At 47.2% G+C, this 19,604-nt stretch overlaps 1 long non-coding RNA gene across 1 annotated transcript; it reads right to left on the reverse strand.

The window, feature by feature from the left end:
* Positions 1-14,318: 14,318 nt before the first annotated feature.
* Positions 14,319-19,378, reverse strand: LOC126540217 (uncharacterized). The gene is made up of 2 exons (XR_007601487.3): positions 18,997-19,378; positions 14,319-16,466 (listed from the first exon to the last, which is right to left on the reverse strand). It is a non-coding gene; the product is annotated as an uncharacterized lncRNA (long non-coding RNA).
* Positions 19,379-19,604: the final 226 nt, after the last annotated feature.

Genomic DNA, 19,604 nt, shown 5'->3' on the forward strand with positions numbered 1-19,604 from the left:
ACATTGCAATTGGTCCGCTGAATATTATACCGCCAGCATCCGCAAACACTTCCGTACGAGGTAGTACTACGGTCGAAGCTGCGAAGGATGTGCTGCGAAGCGTAGTCACGGCGCAACGCCGTGAAAGCAAGGCCACTTGTGGGCCGCCAATATCATTGTAAGTGGCGCAGTGACTCAAACGGCATTTTGTACAAAGCAATGAAGGGTCCTAGAAATATTCGTGGTATATTATAGCAGTTATCTGAAGAAAGTAGGCATCACAGCCCCATTTTTTAATGGGCGACGGCCAGCTGGGTCTTTGGAGACGACGCGTGCAGGCGTGGCGAGCTGGAGCGCGCCAAAGTGAGTCTGATTAAAGTGCACCATCGGTGAAGCAACGCGAGATATGATGGATATGGCTGAGCTGATAAGTGATATCAGTACAAGAGGGCATAATTTCATTGAATCAAAACGAAGGATTCATGAAGTAATGGAGAATTGATGATCAACACGGACCGAAGGGAAGCCTGAGACTGGAGCCAACGTTCTATTTTTTTTTTCAGAGTGGCTAGTCCTCAATTTCAGAATATTACTTCATGTACTCTTCACATAATGGTTACATCTTTGGATAAATACATAGAGTTTCTCACTATATTACCTAGAGGGGAATCTGGCCCTGCTACGCTGTGGTATGCTTGCGAATGCCAGTATATTGTGACTTCAGATTGGCATCGTTCTCGGAGAGTCAGAGAACCTTGAAGACTAGCCTGGCAAGCTCAGTTCTGCCTCTGACAATGATTCATTCTTTACTAAATCAGCATGTAAAAAGCTATTTTAGCTTTATTATTACACAAAAACAAGTTTTGTTTAATTATGAGAGCTTGTCATTGCATGTACAATTATATGAAACGTAGAAAATATCAGCGGGCCGTTGAATTTGGAGGACAGACGGCAAGATGCGCGCTCGCTTTGCAACAGTTTGTCGTTTGTTCTTGTTTTTGTTCACTTGGTTATGCACTGTAGGTGAGTAAACTTTATTGGAAGATATAATATGGGTAAATGAAAACCTTTTATGAAGATCTTACTTCAGGAACGCGTTATTTGTGTAGCCATATCCACGTTTTAGACAAAGTCTCTTACAACATCAGCCAACAGAAGCCTAGTTCTGTCTTTCACAAGTATTGCTACTGTGCTCTTTAAAGTCACTACCACGTGGCATCTGGTAGAGGTGCTAGTGCGTTCATGTACCGAACGCCCCCGCAAAGCCGCGATCCAAGCCCGAAACCCGAAGACCACACCGACGTCGCCAAGGACCAGCGAGCAAGCCGTACGCAGCAAGGATTACGATCGGAATACGGACCTCTTCCCGAGAAGAGCAGAGGGATCAAGCCCAAGTCAGAAACCCCAATGGCTGCCCCAGCGTCCCCCATTCAGCTGCAACAACCTTTGGACCTACCAACCTTTCATGGATCATCGTCTGAAGATCCAGAAACCTGGCTCGAGATATATTAAAAAATCGTGACTTACAACAACTGGGACTCCGACGACAAGCTGCGGCATGTATACGTCGCCTTAGAAGAAGCCACGACGACGAGGTTTGAGAACCGGAAGTCGACCCTGACGACCTGGGACCTGTTTCGTAGCGCCTTCCTGCGGACCTTTACGGGTGTCGTGCGTAAGGAAAGGGCCGAAGCTATGCTAGAAGCCCGAGTACAACTACCCAACGAGAACATAGCGATCTTCACCGAGGAGATGATGCACCTGTTCCGCCACGCCGACCTCGAAATGTCCGAGGAGAAAAAGCTTCGCCTACTCATGCGTGGCGTCAACAAAGCACTTTTCGCCAGAATGATATGAAATCCACCGAAAACCATCGAAGAGTTTCTTCACGAGGCCACGAGCATCGAGGAAGCTCTGGAAATCCGGAACCGGCAATTCAACAGCCATCGCAAAGTTCCTGCAGCCCATCGACAAAAAAGCAGTGCGTAGATTCCTTGGCATGTGCCTACTACATGCGCTTTCTCAAGGACTTTTCAAGCATTGCTTAGCCGCTTGCACATCTAACCAAATGTGATGTCGAGTTCAAGTGGGAAACGCCGCAGGCCGACGCATTTGAAGAACTCAAACCACGCATGCAGTCGCCGCCGGTACTTCCGCACTTCGAAGACGCCGATACTGAAATCCACACTGACGCCAGTAGCCTAGGCTTCGGTGCCGTCCTAGTCCAGAGGAAAGACGGACATGTACGGGTGATATCTTATGCTAGCCGGTCGCTGTCAAAAGCAGAAGGCAATTATTCTACGACCGAAAAGGAATGCCTCGCCGTCGTTTGGGCTACAGCAAAATTCCGCCCTTACCTATATGGCAGGCCATTCAAAGTCGTCAGTGTAATATCCGGTGTCGGCTTCCAGTTTCGGTTTCGGGTCGTTTACGTCAGGGCGCCACTAAGCGCCAAACGCTTTAAGTTGCCAGCTGTGTTTCCCCTCTCTGGAATAAAATGATTCTTTGTCTCGTCCCCGACTTGAGCAGTCCGGCTCTTCATTGCGGCGCTGCGCGCCCCGGCTGTTTAGGCCGGGGTGCGACGAGGTAAACTGGCGACGAGGTAAACCGTTGACCTTACTTCCTACGTGCCCTTGCCGTTCTACTTCTACTGCTCTCCTGCTTCCGGCATGCAAGACGCTACGTCTACTTCGGCTTCGTCCACTTCAGCTCCCCCGCCTTTGTTCTCGGTGCCCAGCATGGCGTTCGTACCCCCCGCGCCGCCTTTCCTGGCGCTATCCGGTACTCCTGCGGTACCGTGGCTCACGTGGAAACGTTACTTTTGCACGTTTCTCGGGGCAACAGGAGGCGAGGCACTACAAGACGACAGGAAGAAAGCCATTTTACTCAGTAACTTGGGCTTCGAGGGGCAGCATCTCCACTACGACCTCGCGTCGCCAACGGTCCTGACATCTACGTTCGAAGAGATTCTTCGTATCTTCAACCACCATTACAAAGAAAGCACCAATCCCCTGGTGCACCGCATTATGTTCAGGGACAGGAAGCAACTACTCGGGGAAACCTTTCAGGACTTCGTCACCGCGCTACAAAGGCTAGCGCCTGCTTGTGCGTTCGGCGCTTGGCACGACGAGTCCCTTCGCGACCAAATCCTGCACGGCGTCGCATCAGCAAGGATACGAGAAAGGTTACTCCATGAAGGATCGTCCCTCACGCTCAAAAAAGCCCAGGAAATTGGACCTAGTGTACAGCAAGTTCACAAAGAACTTCGTCTTCAACAGCTCGTCTGTTCAGCGCGTCTCGACGCAACGCCAAGATGGCGTCGACAACCATCACCTTCCTGGCCCGGGCGTGCAAGATGGCGGTTCCCGCCATTCTCCCTCGACCAGGCGGCTTCAAGATGACGCTCGACGGCATGGCGGAAAATCACGATCTGGGGAGGCCGGCCAACATGGCACACGGCCCGAACTCCTCGAAGCCAGTCGAGACATCGCAGTCCATTGCTACCGATGTGGTTCACCTCACCACATCGCATCCAATCCAGGATGCCGGGCCAAGCACGTTACCTGCCGTGCGTGCGAAAAAGTGGGAATTGCGCTTCAGTGCGCCGTTCGAAGAATCGAACGCATCGACAGTCCCCTGCTCAAACGCAGCTTGTTTCCGCTACCGCTTATACAGAATCGGCCACTACAGACCCGTCTGTGCTTGCAATTCAAGATTTGGGCATTGACATTCAAGGGTCTTCGCTCACATGTGAACAAGTGTAAGGTGTTCCAGCTGACCCAAGCGTTCAGCTTCCGTCTCTTCCACACAACGCTCCAACAGAGTTCGCCCATCTGTTCTCAGGACAATTGGGACTTGTAAAGGGCTTCATCCACGACGTTCGTCTCCGAACTTCAGTGCAACCAGTCTCAGCGAAACTGCGTCATCTACAGATGGTTCTCCGTGAGCAAGTCTCCGCCGAACTGCAACGGCTGGAATCGGCTGATATCATCGAATGAGTCTCAGCGTCCGAGTGGATTTCTCCGCTCGTCGTGATTCGGAAGAAAGACAATTTTCTTCGACATTGCGTCGATCTTAGAGAACCCAACAAGGCTATCGTCATAGATACTTTGCACTACCGAGGGCTGACGAACTGTTGCATCGACTCGCTGGTGCTACTGTGTTCAGTAAGTTGGACTTACTGTCCGCTTATCATCAGGTTCTATTGTCCAACAGAAGCCGTGAGCTCACTACATTCATTACTCACGACGGTCTCTTTCGCTTTAAGCGAGTGTGTTGCGAATTGGCATCTGCGCCCTCCGCTGTTCAGCAGATAATGTCATCTGTTTCAAAAGACTGTCCAGGTACCTTGTGCTGCCCAAGTGATGTTTTGATTTGGGGCCGCACACAAGCTGAGCACGATAAAAATCTGCAAGCTGCGCTTTCCAGAGTCTCAGCTGCTGGCATAGACCTAAAGTGTGTATACAGTGTCCCAGAGCTCACTTTTCTTGCACATAGGTTCAATGCAAACGGCATTTCGCCGCCGGCAAACAAAGTGAAGTTAATTGTTGATGCACCGCAGCCAACTGGAAAGAAGTCGCTGCATTCATTGCTTGGTCTCACGGGATACTACTCTAAACTGATCCCGCAGTACGCTGAATTGGTAGAATCGCTTAAAAAACTGCTAAAGCGAGGACAACCTTTTGTCTGGGATCAGGATACTGAGTACAGCTTCCAGACTATTAAAGTGGTTGCATGCGAATTCGGCTCTTACGCCAAAAGTGTTAAGACGTACGTGCACCGTTGGCGCGCAACAAAATGCCCTCAATTTCGTCCAGGAGATCTTGTCCGAGTACTTAACTTGAGAACGTGCGGTCCTAAATACTCGGGTCCATTTAAGATTTACCGTAGCGTAGATCGCAATACTTTCAAGCTTGAAAATGGGAAACGTTGGAATGCATTTGAACTTGTGAAATGCCCTGCACGACAGGATTTTCTTGAAAAATTCACTGAAAAGAGTCACTCCAGTGACTACCCATCCCTTCATGGTTTCCCCACCTTTTCCTCCAGTTACTGCTGGTATAGGGGATACCTTACGCTTCTTGTAGCATACACGTGCAGTACACACCACTACGGTACTGACCGTCATACGAATTCGTCTTTCATGCCAAAAAGTTTTTGAACATTACTTAGCTCTTTAGCATCCTTACGAGGGGAATATCCCAACCTCTTGGTAGTGTAAAGTGCTTCATACGCACAGTCTCCAATCCACGACAGCCACAGAGGTGTCTCGAGTCAGGCTCAGGGCGAATGAGCCACACATCAGTGCTGTGTCAGGGGACACACAGATGTTCGCACTGTCTATTTTTTGTACTCTATGAACTCTTTTTCATGTGTGATCTGTGTGTGCAAGTGTGCATCTCGTCATCTTCCCAAGACGGGTACTAAAGCTTTTCAGAACTGTAGTGCAATCATGTTTATTTTCAGTCTTCATGTTGTGTATTTCTCTTGAAATGGGGAAGCCAAAGATGTCCGCTTAGAACAACAAAAATGTCTGATAGGTACATGTGCTTGAATTTTCTATTGTATAAAGATGTCATCACCAAACACGCGTGTGACAGTGCTAACATGTGTTCTTCTTTAACTCATGACTTGCTTTGTTGCGAGGAGAGCGAGTGGCGCATTTTTCTCTCAAGGGAGGGGTGATGTAATATCCTGTGTCGGCTTCCAGTTTCGGGTTCGGATCGCTTACGTCAGGACGCCACTCAGCGCCAAACGCTGTAAGTTGCCAGCTGTGTTTCCTATCGCTGGAATAAAATGATTCTTTGTCTCGTCCCCGACTTGAGCAGTCCGGCTCTTTGCGGCGCTGCGCGCCCTGGCCGTTTAGGCCTCATGCCGTAGGTTCTCCGTCCGACCGCCTCATCGAAGCTACTACAGTCCGCGACCATCACGCGTTGTGTTGGCTAACTAATTCAGAAGACCCTTCAGGACGGCTAATGCGGTGGAGCCGCAGACTGCAAGAATATTACGTCACGGCAATCTACAAGTCCGGACGGAAACACTGACGCCGACGGCCTATCACGCGCCCCCATCGATTCCCCACTGCAAGACGACGAAGACGACGACGCCTTCCTCGGAATAATCAGCGCGGAACACTTCACTAAACAGCAACGAGCAGACCCGGAGCTAAAAGGCCTTGTGGAGTACTTGGAAGGGAACACCGACGTTGTCCCTAGGGAATTTAAGCTCGGAATGTCTTCGTTCACGCTACAAAACAACCTGCTCGTGAAGAACTTCTCACCAGTCCGCGCCAACTACCTTATTGTTCCGTCCGCACTGCGTCCAGAAATATTGCACGCGAATACAATCCATGACGATCCGACCGCTGGACACCTCGGATTTTCCCGGGCACTATCGAGGATACAGGAAAGGTATTATTGGCCGCGTCTGACCGCCGACGTCGCCCGTTATGTCAGGACATGCCGATACAGTCAGCGACGCAAGACACCACCGACAAGGCCAGCAGAATCACTACAGCCAATCGAGCCTCCTTGCCGACCATTCCAGCAGATCGAAATGGACTTGTTGGGGCCCTTTCCGACGTCAACAACCGGAAATAAGTGTATCGTCGTGGCGACGGACTACCTCACCCGCTTCGCTGAAACTAAAGCACTGCCGAAAAATAGCGCAGCCGAAATAGCGCAGCCGAAGTGGTGAAATTCTTTGTCGAAAACATCCTGCTGCGACATGGCTCCCCAGAAGTCCTTATCACCGACAGAGGAACGGCCTTTACAGCGGAGCTCACCCAAGCCATTCTGCAATACAGTCAGACAAGGCCCAGGAGGACAACGGCCTACCACCCACAGACGAATGGTCTGACGGAGTGGCTGAAGAAGACCCTCGCCGACATGCTAGCAATGTACGTCGACGTCGAACACAAGACCTGGGATGCCGCCCTGCCGTACGTAACATTCGCTTACAACACGGCGGTGCAAAAAACAACGCAGATCACGCCGTTCAAGCTAGTTTACGGCAGGAACCCGACAACAACGCTCGACGCCATGCTGCCGCACGTCACTGACAAGGAGAATCTTGACGTCGCTACCTATCTCCAGCGCGCCGAAGAAGCCCGACAGCTCGCCAGCCTAAGGATCAAAAACCAGCAGCGTACCGACAGCCGACACTACAGTCTCCGATACGCCGGGTTTGGGTGCAAACCCAAACCCGGCGACTGTGTTTGGGTTTGCAACCCGATACGCCGACGAGGACTCTGTGAGAAACTATTGCGACGCTATTTCGGACCCTACAAGGTCATCCGACGTATTGGCGCACTAGACTATAAAGTCGTGCCAGACGGCATTTCGCATTCACAGCCCTTTTACGCACGCTGACGAACTTCCTTATTTGTTGTTTCTTTGCTATGGGTGTTTTTGTTTATCACTTTCGTTTGTTTGCAGCATCGGGTCGATGCTTTTTTAAGAGGAGGATATTGACATGAATACTTGTTTATCTATTCCGCATGACCGCTTGTCACCACCTAACAGATGTTATCGCACAGCGCAGGACGCGCCTGCATGTATCGGAAGTTTCTGGAATGTTATCGATGGTTCCATCCACTGCCTTTCACCGAACCTTGTGTAAGGTGATTGCATGTATACTCAACGCGAATAGTGTAGAACTTTGTGGAAAATACGCGGGTTCCAGCGATTACTCTGGAACATTCGACGACATATGTATAAAAGCAGCCGCGCTTGACCCGCTGATCAGATTTTTGACGATCGCCGGCTGTGTTCGCCGCTATCGTTTGTGCTTTAAGTGTAGCCTGTTCTTGTGGGCACAGGTTCGCCCAATAAAGGTTAGCTTTATCTTTCACAGTACTGCTACTGTGTTCTTTACCGTCACTACCACGTGACAGTATTTAACCCATAGAGCGACTTCCAAACGCCTCATTGGTTCGAATGCTGAGCACTCAGCCACGCTGACTGTAATTGCCATCGAAATGAGCTACGGTGCGTGGATTCCTCTCTTGGTTGCGCAGAATCCCACCTATGATTACGGTAGCATATGTATGTACACATTCAAACTTCTGTACTCTGGAGGTAGTGCGAATCGTCACTGGATGCGCCTTTGCAGAAGAGATATGTCCATAAGAATCCGCCGTATCTTTAGAAAGTTCAAATGGAAACAGTAAAGTTTCGTTCGTTCTCTGTCCTCGCTTCACCGCTGGAACTTGAAGCTTCTCGGACGATGATCGGCAGTTGTTGATCAAACGCAGGCAGGAAATGATGCAGATCAGATGTACAAGAAATATTTATAGTTGAACTTTTCTATATACATGGCAGGTAAAACAAATACATTACAAACATGAATAATTGAGAAACAAAGTCTCACTCATCGACTGTCTCAATGACTGTTAGAGCCCAGACTCGTTTTAACGTACATAGTACGGAGGCTCACTGATCTATCAGCAATCCTGATTTCAGCCAAGTCTGAGGGACAGCATGTCGTCCCGATTTTTATAGCCCAAATATACAAAGAAAAAAAAGGCGGTAGGGCCGTTGGCCCGTCCCACAGGTTCAGTTGCCAATCAGAGTCAACCGTTTGTTAAGCCACAACCCAGAGGGATGGGCTTACTCTTAAAAATAAACATATTGGAAAACAAAGCTCTTTTCCTTTTTCCCCAAAACTCCGTTGCCCTCTCGTTTCTACTTAGTTAGTGACGGGCTCAGCAAAACACGCCAGGCCCGAACAAGTTATCGCTAGACCGCCTCAAATCCCAACGGCGTCTAGGCCGCAAATGTCTCGGAAGCAGGGGCATCGACACCACGTAGTGCCGCTGTACTCAAAGTTTGGTCGTGTGGGAGACGGATGGCCCTACTTGTCCTTCAAACTTATTGTCTACAAGACAAAGTTCTCCGAGTGCGTGTTTACAAGACGCCGCCGTCCGAATGCACTCTTCACGTGTACACCGCACCCCTACAGCGTGCACTGTAAGCTGACCTTCGACACCCCACAGGCAGTCGCACCCAACAACACGGCTGGCGATTTCGTTCCGGACGCGTAGAAGAATAGATTCCTTCTCCGTATATGCGGCACGGGGTCAAGTTTGTTAAGCCCTTCTTAACCTCGCCGGCGCCTCCAATTAGTCAGGCACTCGGGCGGCAGACCCACGATACCGCGTACAGCGGTCCCTTTCCAGGCAGGACTGTGCAGACTCGTGCGACCGTCGGCAGACTGCCAACCCCTTGCGCACAATACCGACTTCCCGGAATCGGCACTCGCCCGCCTGGCCTCTGCCGCGACGCGTCACCGAAAACCGCGCGGTCCGTGACCCCACATAATACAGAAACGGTTGCCCCGCTGACATGGGGGGGGGAGTGAACCCCCTCTCTATACACACCGCACGTGGCCCGATTCGTGACACTTAAGCACACGAACAATCAGAGCGACCTTACAGAAACGTCCGGCGTATCATTAATAAGTATTCGCGCGTACGTCCGACGTACCTTTACACACTGAAAAGAAATAGAACGGCGTTTAGGCTTTATTGCCGCAATGCTAAGTTTGGCTCCTGCGAGTGCGAGGGGTGACCTTATCACGCGGTTTTAAAACGAAATGGGGGACCTTTGCGCAACTCTGCCTCACTTTTGGGGGCATATACAAGGACAGTACTACAGTGTTGCGCGGTGCTTCCTGTGCGGTAGTTGGTGCACTTGACTGTTTGACCGGAGCAGCACTTGCCACAGATTAGCGAAATGCGCTGTAAAAGGGCGAATTCACAAAGGGATTTATTGCTGGTACGTGCTCTGTCATTGGCTGGTTGCCTTCGCAAACATTACGTCCAGCTTCAAGATCGGGAGGAATTTGATATTACGAACAATTCTGGCCTAAGAGATTTTTCTGACTGAGGACGTACCGTGCAGTTTTGTAGTGAACAAAACGCGTATAGCGTTCTTTTTTTCTTTTTTTCTTTTTTTTGCGCGCGCTTCTTTATTGAAAGCACACTTGACAGGTCGAGGCATTCGTACGAGTTCTTCAGGGAGAAAAAAGTAAAAAAGAAACAACGGGAACACCATATCTACCGGTCACTTTTTGAAATGGCTGTTGAAACTGTGGTCATCTGGAACAACATGCTTCTTGCGCAGGCATTCTTTTTCAGTTCTGCTGTTTAGTGCAAATGCTATCGCTTTTTTTATGAGGTTCCTGGTCAGAAACGGTCAGACAAGATTTTGTACCAGGAACCTTGCTGAGTAACGATTTCTTCAAGAAGGCGTACCTTCCTCGTTCATTATCTCCCTGTTTTCACATCGCAAGCACTCGTGTTCGATAGGTTGAAGGCAGCGTGGTCAACTGCGTCGGGAGTGGCCCGACAAGGCCCTACTAGAACAGGCAGCAGCCGTCGACCAGGTGAATATTCAAAGAACTTCGCTGTCAAATGACTTTGCAGAGTCCAACTCTGAATGTAAGTGTGCGAGCTCTAGATATTCCAGGATGCAAAGAACAGTTCCCTGTGTTTGCGCCGGGTTTGCGAGCTGTTGCTAAGCATACAAGACGCAGTATCTCAAGTGAGACGATGCGCGAAGGTTGCTTTCGAAGACGGCAAGCTCCTCCGATGCTCGCATTCACGTAGGGACACTGCGAACGCCTTGGCCTCGTTCTGCAGTGTCTCACAGGCGAGTACAAATGCAAAAGAACGCTCACGAGAGCGGCGTCGGCGATCTCCTCGATGAAGTGCGTGGTGACCACGATGGTGGTGGCCTGCTCGCGCGACAGCACCACAAAGTAGCGCCAGATAGCGTCTCGCAGCACCGGGTCCAGTCCCACCGTGGGTTCGTCCAGGATCAGGAAGGGCGGCGAGTGGATCAGCGCCACGGCCAGGGACACGCGCCGCTTTTGGCCGCCGCTGCGAGCCACGCGCAACTGCCGGTCAGTGTCGGGTCCACAAGTGACCGCCGAGGACGAAAGCGCACCGCACAGCAGAGCTAATCACTACTGTCTCAGGTGGTCACGACCATCTTTCCTTCACTCTAAAAACTAAGGGAGTGCCGGGCACTCTCTTTGAGGGAGTAGCTGCTTGTCCCATATTTCACTCTCTTTTCGAGAGTAGATCGACCCTCTCTGAGAGAGAGTAGGTCAACTCCTCCTGACAGAGTTTTGTTACTCCACCGCAAGGGATTGCTAGTACTCTTCCGCAGAGTGATAATACTCTTCCCACAGGGAGTGCTAGTACTCTTCCGCAGAGTGCTAATACTCTCCCCGCAGGGTTAATAGTACACCGCCAGACCGAGTACTTCTACACCCCGAAACATAGTGCTTGTACTCTTCCCAATACCCTCTTAGCCAAGTCCTGGTCACGCATGCAGGCAGGAAATCAGATCAAATTAGGGCCGCTGATATACTGTTCCCTAGGCGGCTCCTCAGAGACACTGGCCCGATTCCAAGCGGCCTTCAGAATAGGCGTGAGCAAAGTTATGCAGGATTTTAAAGTCATTTTTTCCTGGCTATTTGCTGTCTACCGTGAGGCGTGACTGCTCTGAAGCGGCCTATGCGTATGCGTCACGAACGCCACTGAGGAGAGAAAAAAACGAATTAACACTCAATCTGCAAATATCTTCGCAAATTTCACAATCAGGAGTCACACAATCTAATTAGAATAAAATTGTCAAGGGAATCGCATACTTATCAAGAATCACAATGCTCCATACATCACGTGAATTCGAACCCGCGTACACTCGCATTTGTACAATTCAAAACACACATCATAACCATTACACCACAGCGCCGCCACGCCCAGTCGTGTTCTTTTAGAGGTTATATATATACCAAACGTATTTGATGAATCGGCTCTGGTGGGTGGGGTTTCTCTGCAGTGTGCTGTGCTGTTGTGTACTGGAATACGTGTGCGTTTGCGTCATTTCCATTCCTTGCTACGACTAACGAAGGAAGACAACGTAGACGACAACGTGAGAACTATTCACGGCTTGTCGTCACCGCAGGAAAATAACAAATGTGCCGTTCAGCTCATGATCGAGTGCTTCTCCAGTCCATGTTCTCCAAAATACGCGGATACAAAGTATTGCGCCAACCATCCACGTATGTGAATTTAATTCGCGCGTATACTGGTGAGCAACTGCGACGCCAGTACCAGGCATTTCGACGTGCCTCACGCTGCCGTGTAGGCGTTCTTTTCAAGTGCATTAGTTTAGAGTTTGGTTCAGTCCGCTGTGAGCTGTTGTCCTGCATTAGCAGCGGATCGTTAGCGTTTTGAAGCGCATGCATTCCAGCATTTGGAGACTGCTTATGCCGATAGGCGCGTCAAATGCATTGGCACGCATGTTTATATGACTAATGTGTCCACTTGTTACGCGTGCACTGCTCGTATCCTGCGGCAGTGCTCGTTCTAAAAGCTTCGAAGACCATCTACACTCATGCGTGTGTCCAATTTATATATGCACAGGATGGACTTGCCGGCTAGTTGGTTGAGCATTTCAGAAGAAACAGCGCAACACAAGGACGACGCAAAAACATGCCACACCACGAAGCGCTGGTGTGGTTGATGCTTTTTTTCGTCCTTGTGTTTGCGCTGTTTCTTCTTCCACGATACACGCACTCCACAGGTACGCGAAAGTTTAGGAGCATGAGTGGTTAACTCTGTTTTCCCCGTTTTCTCTCAGTGTCAATGGCACAGTGCGTTGCCCGGAATTGTGCACGCTTACCCCTTTATGCAGAAATGCATCACAACTTGAAGCCCATGCTTGACTTGATCTAAACGACGCAAGTCGTGAACGCACCAAAAGAAAGGCAGTGAGCGTCTTGGGGGACGTTCGCACCAGGCGTCGTTTATATCAAGTCAAGCATGAGCTTTGTATTAAGATACATTTCTGAATACGGGGGCTAGACATCTGCTTCTTCCAGAAAATGTCGAAGAAACGCCCGCCAAAACCAGGCACATTCGTAAACTTAACTAGGCAATACGAAGCTCCATAGAAAAAAAGAAAAGTGGTATTAAAAGCTTTCGGTATTTTTCTTTACTCCAAAATAGTTGCGCTCTCGTGGCTTCACTGTACAGAGATAGTGCAGCGTTAGCTAGAAGGCATGAATTTCCTAACTCCATGCCAAAATAAGCTTGTAAAATTATTTAGGTGCTAGAATCCAGGGTTTGTAGCGATCCTTGAAAATCCTTTATTTCTAAAATGCCATTTTCAAGGCATTGAAAACCCTTGAATTTTTAGAAGTACTGGAAAGTCCTTAAACTTGTACACTTGGCTAGACTTAGCAGACATTGCCAAGCGCTTTTTTTCCCTTCTGTGACACTCTTTCGCATGTCACAGAAAATTGTCTCTGGAGGTAATAGAAGGAAAGCGACATCCTTAAAGTTGAAATTACAAAGGAGCTGCAGATACCAGTTTTATGCACATGGAACCGGCGACAAATGTGCTTGGAGGAGCAGAAGCAGGAAGCTCAACAGTTGAGGCATTCGAAGAGAAGCCGTGAAGAGTAAATTGTGATCGACAGACACAATAAAAAGAAATTAGAAATGACTATTGCTTATTTGATGGTGAAAAAAGCTGAGGCAACAGATGACATCACATACACTGTCAAACCAAACAGTATTCAAAAACTGCAAATGTTGCAGGTCCAAGTAGTTAATTGTGCTATTGCAGAAAAACTTTGAGCGCTTTCTTGAAATGCTTCCTTGTGTGCGTTTAGTGGCGGGCGGGGAAAGGCAAATTAGCAGTCTTTCAAATGTTTGAAATCACTGAAATGCAATTTGTTTTGTTTTCTTTTGTTTGCATTAAAGTTAACGGTGTTCTTGAACAAGTTATTCCCTGTCCAAACTACTACACACATTGCACGAGGTCCTTGAAGTTACTGTGTCGGGGCCTCGAAAGTCCTTGAAAACCATTGAATTTTTTTCTTCAATATTGCTACGAACCCAGTAGAACAACTGTCATGGAGTAAAAACCTTGGCTGAACAGGGGCTTATACGCAGAGCACAGGAAGACTAGAAATGCAGTAGTAGGCATGGAGGGCCCTGAAAAAAATGTGCCACATCCGCTCGTCTGCCTTATGTTTCTGCACCGACTGTCGAATTTTTAATAGAAGTGCACTTTCTGTTCTACTCCAATAAACGCAACATTACAAACTCCAGTGTGGGGCAGTCCTTCAGCCAGTGCAGAACTTTTTCTGTACATCCGAGTCAGCTGTCATTTTTCCAGCATTGTAGTACAAGATTTGTTAAACTGGTTTAGCAGAATATGAGCAGTATACTCTTAAATTAGCTGTTTATTTGTATGCACAAGTGCAGGTCCTCAGTTTGGTTGCATGACAAATTGCCATACCTCAATAGATACAAGAAACAATTTTATTACAGTTTAATAAAATCCAAACAGTAATAATCACAACAACATAATGACATACATTTCTTTTGGTACGTATACAGCCCATGTCTTGGCAGTGTATAAATTCAACTATACACAGCAAGTACTGTGTCCTGACCACTATTATTCACATGTGTAAAACCATCACAGCAATTCAACAAATATCACAGTAATTAGTGACATACACTTTGTAACTGCTTTACATGAGCATAATGTATACAAATGGTCCCTGTGTACCTACACATGACTAGTGCCACCCGAGTACTATTACTCACAGGTGTAAAACCAACAAAGCAGTTCTTTAAAAAATATCACAGCGTTTAGTGACGTACATGCTGTAACTCCCTTGTAGAAACTTAATACAAACACGCGAGGACACAGAAAGCTAGCAGTGGGCATACATGGGAATACCACCGCCTCAATACTAATTCACAAGTGTAAAACCAACCAAGCAGTTCTTTAAAGAATATCACAATGCTTAGTGACATACATTTTCTAACTAGCTTATATAAGCTTTATACAAACATGAGAACATACACAAAGCTAGCGGTGCACCCGCATAGAAGTGCGGCCATCTGAACACGATTATTTGCAAGTGTAAGCTCAACAGAACAGTTCGTTATAGTGACGCACATTTTGTAACTGCCTTATACAAGCTTAGTGCAAGCACAAGAATGCAGAAAAATATAAATTAAAACTTGCTCTATGCATACACAAACAGATCAACACAAATGGTAAACACCGCTTTGAAGACAAATGTGACTGTGGCAAAGCGCAGTGCTGTGCCGGTTGAAATTGCCACCCACAAAAGTATTGAGCAATGCTTAAACCACAGGCAATAAAGTGCTGAAAGACTGCGTCTCTAACGTAACTATTTTAATGCAAATTTCTTGAATATAGGGCTCGCTTGCAGATAAGGCATCTGATCCAACTGACCTGATTTTACACCTGCTACATGCATACAATGCACTCAGATATAACTGGTAATAATAATTATAAAAGGCATTTAAAAACTTGATAGTATGATGAAGATGCATGACTAGAAAAGTTCTGTCCCCCTCGTACTTGTTAAAAAGGTGTAAGTACGACACATGTTCTTTTTTTCCTCAATTTTTGCATTAATGGACAGCCGGGAACCTCGAACCGACACAAAAAAAAAAGATACTGCTATGTTAATAGTGTTATGAATAATTTTTTGTGAAAGCTTTTTTACAGACAAGTTGCAGTCTCGTTTCTGGAGGTTGAGCTGTATCTTGCAAAATAAATTGAAAAGTGGTCACATGGGAGCATGACACTATATCATAATGTTAGTTTCAGTTGACTCTCTTGCCCTACAAGTCGCTGCTCACTGTGGCCAGTGATGCAACAGCAGTGTCTGTGTGATTTTCATCACCCTTCTGTCCTATGCCATTCTTACCAGAGTTGGCGGCACATAGATACCCAAATTTCGATAGTGTTGCTTTCTCAGGTGGTTGCTTTTGATTTGCTCAATATCAGTTGGCACTTCAGCTGCATCAAACTTCTTTTTTACCTCTTCAACAACAACATCAACAACAATCTTATGACACCTGTGTTGTCCTTCTAGTTGCCTACAAAGACCAGTCAATCTAGCAACAACACTGACAGTCTCTACTATCTTGTAATGGGGGAGAGGTGTGTCCCACCATGTGTTCCACATTGTTGTCACTATGTGGGCTGGCTGGGGAGGCAACAACTGTAATATGTTTGCATTTGCATATATTAAAGTGATGCTTGTACTGTGTTATAACACCTAACTTAGTCTTGCACTTGCTGCACAATAACACTGGCTCACAGTCGTGGTGAAAAGCTTTTGTATGTTGAGCAAATGAGTTGTATCCACTACAAAAAAAGTCAGTGATAGCACACATGTTGCTCTACCAGGCCTGGTGTGGTTCCTTCTGACACTGCTGCTGATGCTGACGCGCTGCTGCTTGCCTCGTACACTGTTGCAGCTGCAGCAGACATGGCAGTCTCTGTATCTATTGCTGCCGTGTCATCTGTCATGGTAACTTCCAAGTGGTATCGGGCTCACTTCTGCAACAGAGATGTTGTTTGCCCCTTGAGGGCTCTCATGATCAGGGCCAATAATTTCGTAGGCATTGTCTCCTGTATCGAAGAACCAATAAGAACAGCATGAATTAATAAACATAGCTCTAAAAAGTACGGACATCAAGACTTAACCACAAGCTTTGCACATAAGTGACCGGGCTTAATGAATAATACTTGCAGGAGGAGTTACACAATTGTTTGTGTATATTACAGTAAAGCCTCATCAGAAGATATTCAAGAGGCACGGGAAACATGTCTCTCGAAACCAAAAATTTTGAGACACTGAGGAGCCAGACTAGATCAATTTATCATGCATCATCACTAAAGTATGTTTTGATATATCTGAAGGAATAAATGCTCAGGGTGGCTTAAAGAGCCCCTAAACCACTTCTCGACATTTTTTGAACATTTCAAGTAAACACACGTATCGAAATCAGAATGCCATCACGATCGACGAAGCCAAATGCCAGAGTGCGTAGCACTGCCAGAGCACCACAATATGAAGAAAATGACCCCGTGCGCCTCTCGGGACCTATCCTGCACCCCCCAGTTTGTCCTGACGTCACCAGGCTGTCTCTGATGATGTCACCAGTTTCCGGTGCTGTCGATTGGTCGAACGAAAGTGTACGACTGCCGGCAAGGCCTGCAAGCAAATACACACACTCCTTCTTCCTCGTCGCGTTGCGTGCGATGCCATTGTGGGCAGCCAATGGGGGCAAAGAACAGAAACGCCAACAGAAGGGTCTCCCTATGAGGCTCTTCAACACGAGTCACCATACAGTTCCGTTGTATTAGCGCCACCCCTCGCAGGACGACAGGCCAGCGCGGCAGCAACAGAGCTCGTTGGTGTTGGCCTGTCCCGTAACATTTGGAGGTGTACTAGGCAAGGAAAAGACGATACTGTCCATATGGCGTGTACCAGATGAAAGAGTAAAATGAGTGGGGACTACTTTTCGATAATCAAACACACGTAGCTCCACTATTACTGCACCGTTTCGAAAAATTCTTGTGGCTACCTGTTCATTGCCTTATTGTGTAGAACTGCAACACCGCAACTAAATTTCAACCTCGGTGGTTTAGGGGCCCTTTAAAGAAGACATTCACAGCTTTTTAGTGACTGTAGATTGTGTTAGCTTCCTTCCCAACTTCTGGAATTTAAACACTTCACTTTGCAAGCCTTGTTGCTCGCAGTACCTTTGAGGTGCTCTTAGACGCTCGTCAGCTTCAACTGCCGACACTTTCTGCCCTGCACTGTCCTCGTTGCCCTCCTTTTCTGGTTCATGCTAAAAGAGACATGCGCGATTGACTTGTGTAAGGATTGCGTGATCTTTACGCCCTTCGGAGCACACAAGGTGCACAAAGTGAATGTGTCTGGGTTGTGTCCCTTCGAAGTAGTGAATACTTAAAAAGTCATCCTTAGTAACAAAGGTGTCTCTTGTATACACTATTGTTAACGTGGCAAACATCGGAAAACCAACCTAACCATTTTCAGATGTCTCTTACAACCAAGTGCATCTTGTAATGAGATTCTACTGTACTGAATATTTTTCAACTATGGATCATCTGCATGTACATATAGTCACAAAGACATGTTGTGTGGAATGGCGAATCGGAAAACAGTTCGTACTCTTACTTTTTGTCCCTAACATAAGCAGCTGATAACAATATGATAAAAAAGCAGGCAATGAGGCTAGAATGGAACATAATCCTTCAGCTCTAAACAGTTTTTTGGGCCCACATCATTCCCTCATATGACATAAGGAAACACCTTGATTGCAGTAATGGCTGCATGTGATCCGAGTTGATTGAAACAAACTATACGTAAGGTTGTCCTGTATGTAATTTTATCAGAGTGCTTTTTAGATGTCCTGCTGGTGATCCTGGCTGCGCGATGCTTCTCATGCTTTTTGGCACGTTTCCTTTTTTTCCAGATTTTCTCCCCTTTCCCTTCCCCCTTGTGTAAAATAGCACACTTTAAGTATCAAATCTGTTGAACTAACGTGTGTATCAAACCTGTTAACATGCGTGCTTCTCTGTGGTCTGTGTTGTATTTTTGCGCTGCACAATTCAATTCAAGATGAAAGATGGAACGTCCCTGCCTTTAGTTTAATTGTGTGTGTGTGTGTGTGTGTGTGTGTGTGTGTGTGTGTGTGTGTGTGTGTGTGTGTGTGTGTGTGTGTGTGTGTGTGTGTGTGTGTGTGTGTGTGTGTGTGTGTGTGTGTGTGTGTGTGTGTGTGTGTGTGTGTGTGTGTGTGTGTGTGTGTGTGTGTGTGTGTGTGTGTGTGTGTGTGTGTGTGTGTGTGTGTGTGTGTGTGTGTGTGTGTGTGTGTGTGTGTGTGTGTGTGTGTGTGTGTGTGTGTATATGTCTCTCTCATGTTTTGAAATATATGTACATTCAGGAGTGCCTGCATGCCCTTCTCTCCTGCTCCAGTGACGAAAAGGAGAGCCTGTTTATGTACCATAGTAAAAAATTCAAAGGTTTTCGCTGTGCCCATTACATCCCTTATCATATGGATCTGTCACAATACAGAGTAGCAGTGGTCCATAATACTAGCCCATCCCAACATAATTATAAATTAACACATACCGACATGCTGCGAAACAGCTGTTGCAAAGCCGCTGGTGAAGCCAATTTCCGCAGCACTGCAGTGGTACACCCGAGTTCCACCTGTATAGTGACAAATCCATATGCGTGTTAGCAACTCAGTAGTTGCTGATGGTTTCATAAGCTTTACACTACACAATAAAGTAATCTAGACAACTTTGTTGGAACAAATGCACATAATTAGGACACCACTTAAACACTAACACGATTAATTGCCCCCAATCTCTCACTCAATAAGGGATAATACTACTGATACATCGGTGGAGAGCTCAGATTAACACAGCCCATAAAGGACAAGCGTTCTTTGAGGAAAACAGCTATAACAGCGGTTAGTTTTCTTGATCATGTTATGTGGTAGCTTTGATTTAAATGTCATGCAGTACTATAAAATATGAAGTGCCGCATTTCTAGCAGCAGAAGGCGTCGTCAGGCTCATGGTACAACAGATTTTTGCACTGTTTGTCAGTGAGCCGACACATACAAAGAAAACCGAATTCACACATACATATACAGTGTCAAGTGCACTTCTCCTTCTGAAAACGCAGCCACCAGTTCCAATGTTGCTGAAAGGAAAGGTTATATAAAGTGCG

The sequence above is a fragment of the Dermacentor andersoni genome, chromosome 2 (genome assembly GCF_023375885.2).
Source record: "Dermacentor andersoni chromosome 2, qqDerAnde1_hic_scaffold, whole genome shotgun sequence".
Taxonomy (NCBI): domain Eukaryota; kingdom Metazoa; phylum Arthropoda; class Arachnida; order Ixodida; family Ixodidae; genus Dermacentor; species Dermacentor andersoni.